Below are 6,000 nucleotides of genomic sequence, written 5' to 3' on the forward strand. Positions count from 1 at the left end.
GCACGTGCTACCTGGCTGCCCCTTGTCCTCTGCTAATGAATGTCCCCTGGCTACTGAATGGCTGTATGGAGTAGTGCCCAACCAGAAAACAAGTAAAATAAAATCAATAAAATGGAATGCAAGAAAAACAGCAACAGTATATGTGGAAAGGACAAGATAAACATGAGTCAACTACATGGATGTAAATTTATATTAAATTCATTCCTGCACAATTTTCTTCCCACTCTAAAAACACTGAATCATAGAATCTTGACATTGCAAGGGAATGCAAAGGCCATCTACTCCAACCTCCATCTACAGTTGCCCCTCTGTTTTCACAGACTTCAGATCCACGACCCTCACTTACTTGCAAGGAGCAAACAGAGGGGTTAAAAAGGGGTGCCACTCATGGGCACACTCTCCCTTTCAAGCCTATGGGGCTTGAATATCTGTAAGTTTCCATTTACATGGCAGGAGGGGCTCCAGAACGGTTCCCCTGCAAAAATGGAGGGCTCACTGTAGTCCAATCCCCACCCATGATGGAATACACAACTACAGCAACTCCTGAAAAATGTCCATCCAACCTCTATTTCAAGATCTCCAAAGAAAGAGAATCCACTACCCTAACCCTAAGGCAGTGCATTCCACTGTCAAATAGTTTATACAGTTTCAAAAAAACTGCAGTTTTTCAAGAAAACCTCCTAGGAAGGAGAAAATTCCTTGTCTCTGCAAAGACCTGTCTTTTTCCCCTTGCCCCCCAAACACTAGCTTAGGGGGAATGGGGATAAGAAGCCAAGGATCTTCAGGGTGTATTCTAATAGCTGGGTGCACAATAACATCATTTCCCAGGGAAATGGCAGGGAATTGGACTGGATGGCCCTTGTGGTCTCTTCCAACTCTATGATTCTATTATTTGGGCTACTGGCTGAAAGATTCTGGGAGCTGTAACCTTTTCAAGCTGTGCAATCTACCTTACTAGGCTGTTCAAGAATGAACGAATAGTATTGTCATTCACCCTGAGCTTTGGCTATAGGTTAAGTAATAAATCTGATCATAGCAATGCTAATTTATCCCTAGATACAATGGGTAATAAATGTGCCATTCTGGAAATAGTATTTTAAGATGAGGACTCCCCCTAACCCAGACATCTTCTGGGAAATAATAAATCCTTACCTACTCAGTGCCACACAGTTGCTGTGACCTCATTCATTAGGTTACCTATTGAACTTTCACTATAGCTCATCCACATCTATCAAAAGAACACACATGCACTGTATAATGGAGTAAAATTAATTCATAGTGCAGATCCCCTGGAAATGTTATTTTGATCATATTGCTGTTTTATTAGGCTACTGAATTTTTCTTTCATTTCTAACTTTTAGTCACACAACTTAGGAGAATGGGGTTTCTCATTTTATGTACTTCAGCCAGTGGTTGCCCTGTTTATAAATCTAAACACTACAATGCATAATTTACACTAAAACTGCACTGGACAAAGATATCTACATCCAGAAGTAATTATTTTTCTGGTCATGGATAACTGTGTGGTTCATTCAAAAGCCACTCGAGGGTGAAAATAGTAGGCCAAAGTCACCACAGAATTAGCCCCCAGTGACTTCTGTTCATAATTATATAGTGAATCAGTCCTCACAATATAGTAAATGAAAAAGGATCAACTGTAACCCAAGTAAAATCCCTTTGCATGTGGATGTGTTCCTGTATTTATTGCAGAATTAAGCGTAGTACTCTTGTTGATTGGACTACAACCCCCAACATCTCCCAGTTGACTGAGCATCTAATCCCAAATGTAATTTTTCCTATACCCTGCATTTAGACAGAATGAAAAAAGGTGTCATCAGGTTAGGTGAGCTAAGCATTTTTCTGAGAGTTATTTAGAAGTTCTATAGAAGTGAGAAAAATGTGTTTTATTTTGTGTTGTACAAGTATACATCAGCAGTTCTTACTCTCTAGAGATGCCTGCTTGAGTGATTTACCATCAAGCGCTATTTAAGTTGATGGCCAGCACCCATTATCTTTAAAACATTTAGATTTCAGCAAAACTCAATACTGTAAGGGCAATGTGAGTACTTTAGGGTATCCAACTTATAACTCCCATATGAACAGTGGAAGAAGGTGCACTGCATTGCAGCCCCACCTTTAGAAATTTCCCTTTTATAGGAAGTGTTGTATTTACACTTTTCTGCAGGAAGGAAAGATAATGTTGAGACTTGAAGTGTGTGTGCACGTGTGTGTGTGTATGTGTGTATTAAATACTGTGAAGTAGTAATCATTGGAAACTGAAGCATTTCTGTAGAAGAGTGAGTCCCAAGGCATGGGAATCATTTGGGGGGAGCCAGTACAGACTTGTAACATGGGCTGTTTTTCATATGTATGTCACAGCATCACCTCATATACATACTCCATTACCCTCAAACGGTCTCAATTTGTCAGCAACAGTGCCAAATAATTTTCTATTGTCTCACTTTTTCAGCTGCTTTTAAAATGTCCCAGTTTCTCTCTCCTCCTCTCACTCTCCTGCTTTGTCCTCAGTTTATTTCAGTTGCCACAAACTGAGTTCAAAATGTAAAAGTAGTTTGCAGTCAATTAACTTGGGGGGAGCAGAATCTTATCCTTCCCTTAGGTTCAGGCAAAAGCAAATTTCTGCTGCTTCCCCTGGCTTGTGTGTTCTTGTTCTTTAATATCTTTTGCCGTCTTGACCACACTCTGATGTTGCTTGGTTGCATGTTAAGAGGGTATGGTAATCTCATAGATCATAAAATAAACATTTCTATTACACCTCATAATTACATTATCTGAAATTATAGCATGGCCCACATTGGAACCTGGATTTTTACCATGCTTTTTTTCTGTATTTGCTTAATGTGACATCCAGTCCTACATAAGTTGCTAGTTATTCTGTGCATTTGTGTTTTGGGGTTCTAATAAAGGTATCCTGCAACAGACTGCAGACAAGTATAGTACATACCAAGATTTTCCAGTCAAAATAATGAATTATATCACTTTGATGCCAGACATGGCAATATGGCAATGTATGTATGTACATGTGTACATACAACGTATTTTCTTACATATATTTGGGGGCCTGTAAGTCTTAAGAGCACCACTAATGTTCCTGAGATGATCATCTCTCATGATTATGTGGAGTTGCTTCTCCCAGCCACACCATAAGTAAGCCATGCTGGTGAATCAAAGATCCATATTTATTTAGAGTAAGAAATGCATTTCTGTCTCCCACCCTGACAGACCAGAACTTAAACAAAATGGGAGCCCTGAGCCACCATCTCATACACTCTAATAGTTTGCCAAGGTTGCCACATCACTATTGGAAAGCGCATGTGCTAGGAAAATTCCATCAAGCTAACAAATTCAATAGAAGTACTGACTGAAGGTTAGGCATCAGTTGGTCATGTACAGCCTCCTTTAACATAAATAACCATTACCCAGTCCTTGCTAAATAATCAAGTTCTTAGACGTCATAAAAAGGTAAAGGTAAATGTTTCCTTGACATGAATGTCTAGTTGTTACCAACTGTGGGGGGTGATGCTCATCTCCATTATTAAACTGAAGAGCCAGCATTGTCCAAAGACGAATCTGTGGTCATGCGGCCAGCATAACTGCATGGAATGCTGTTACCTTCCCACCAAAGTGGTACTTATTTGTCTACTTGCATTTACATACTGTACTTTCTAACTGCTAGGTTGGCAGAAGCGGGAGAAATATCATGTAACCTTCTCAGTGTCAGTTTGTTATTCTCGAAGAAATTTCCTGATACCAAGGGTGCATCAGCATTGTAGAAATAATGTAATTTGAGACCACTTTAGTTGCCATAACTCCATCCTACAGAATCCTGGGATCTGCAGTTTTGTGAGGCACCAGCACCCTTTGACAGAGAAGCCTAAAGACTTTGTAAAACTATAAATCCAAAGTTTCCATAGGATAGACCTATAGCACTTAAAGTGGTATCAAATTGCTTTATTTCTACAGTGCAGATGCATCCCCAAGACACCAGATTTAAAAGGGGACTTGCACATTCCCTATGTATTCCCTAAACTAAGAGATATTTAGGGATCGTGATATGGAGTAGTCACAAATGCATAACTCTCTCTTATGCATTCATAGCTACACAATAGGATTCCAGTGAATATACTTAACAAAACAACTGATCTAGGATCTTGACTATGGTGTCAACTGCTCTCTCTGTGTGTGTCTCGGTGTGTGAACGTGTGCTCGACACACACACACAGCACTTCTGCACTTCAGAATGTATCACTATGCCACATTCCAAATAATCTAAAAGCCTAGTGCCATCCCCCAAGGAAAAGAAGTCTACAATGTGTTTACTGAGGCTTGCAGGCATAGTCCCCCAAAGTATTTGGAAATACTGCAGACTGATGTTACCTTCCAGCAGACACAAAGAATGAAGCTACAGTGCATGATGCAGATCAGTCCCTTAGAAACCCAAGATTATTTGTTCTCCAACTGTTCTAAAGGTAATTAAGGAGGATTGTATGTTCCTCAATTAATGATTCATCATTCATCTGGGGGATCTTTGATACTAATTTGTTTTAATCAGGACAGAGGTTGTGTAAGGGGAGGGGGAAGCCTCTAAACAATTCAATGAAGAAGAATGAGGAATTTTAAATCAAGAAAAAAAAAGACCTAAACACTATGAAAGGGCAAATCCATCATAAATTTAGCTTCCTGTTTTCTTAAATTTCTTTATTCAGGTCTCATAAAACAGAGTGTTGATCACTAAAGAAGACTTTATTAACTGGAGGTAATAGATGATGTGAGTGACCAAAATCCTTAAGTAGAAATGATAATCAGTCTTGAAACGTCACGTTTCACAGTAGCCTTGTCAAAATATTATTCTGTGTAGAGAACACTTATTTTAGCTTCCGAGAGGCTGAAGTTAATGTGTTATTTAAAATTCTAAGTAGTTTCAATATTTTTGATCTAGTATAGCATGCAAAATGAGCTGAGTAGTGATACATTTAACATGTTGAATCTTCCATTAGACCAAGATGAGTCTTTCCTATTATGGTGACTAATGTTTGAAACAGTCTTCCTTCACACTACACAATCACAGTGCTGTTATTCCACATTAACTGCCATGGCTCCATCTATGACATCCTGCAATTGGCAGCTCAAGGAAGGGCAACTAGAATTCTCAACAAGAACATTTCTGTGCCTCACCAAACTACAAATTCCAGAACTCCACAGCAGACCCATCATGCTAAAATTGTGTAGTGTCCATACTTTTCTATGACTCTAAACTGTGTTCTTGACACAAAGTGAACTTAACACTGTGCCCAGGAGCTGTCTAGAATATGTTCTCTGCAAACAGGAGAGCTTCCTTGCCAGATCAGGTGGAAATGATTCTTTGAAGGAAGAAAGTTTAGATTGCTTTGAGTCTGTTATGGTGAATTTGCCACAGAAGCAACAAGCCCTAAAAGGGAACAATTGGATAAGACTGTGGTCTTTTTATGAGAGATGGATGTCTTATGAGTGATGAAGAGGGCTAGGAAATTCTTGTGGCAACTGGAACTGAACGGAAATGGTGGAAAGTGAGCTTAAAGGAACATAGGGAGAAAGAAATATGTCAGATCAGCCTTAACCCTTTTCTTCCTGTGGCTTTCTTAATACAGATATTTCTTTAATATCTGACTGGCTTCCTCTGTGTTCATTTCAGAGTGGTTTTCCTCCATGAAGACCTTTGTTTTAGGAATGGTGTTATTTCCTTGGGGAAAATGTTTCCTATTCCAGACCCAATACCTTACATGTATTTAGGCATCAACATTTTTTGCACACTCTCCAATATTTCATAGATTTAAACTAGGACACATATGGCCAAGCAGCATCAGCGTGTGGTCAAGATGGAAAAGAATATGAATGAGAAAGAACAGGCGAGGTAAGAGGTGTAGTTGTTTGCTTTTGCCTGAGCCTCTTGGGAAGGGCAAGCCTCAGCTCACTGCTCTTCTCTTCCCTTGCTTATTTAAT

The sequence above is a fragment of the Sceloporus occidentalis genome, unplaced genomic scaffold (assembly GCF_023333645.1).
Source record: "Sceloporus occidentalis isolate IW3139 unplaced genomic scaffold, rSceOcc1.0.p SCAF_2, whole genome shotgun sequence".
Classification (NCBI taxonomy): Eukaryota; Metazoa; Chordata; class Lepidosauria; order Squamata; family Phrynosomatidae; genus Sceloporus; species Sceloporus occidentalis.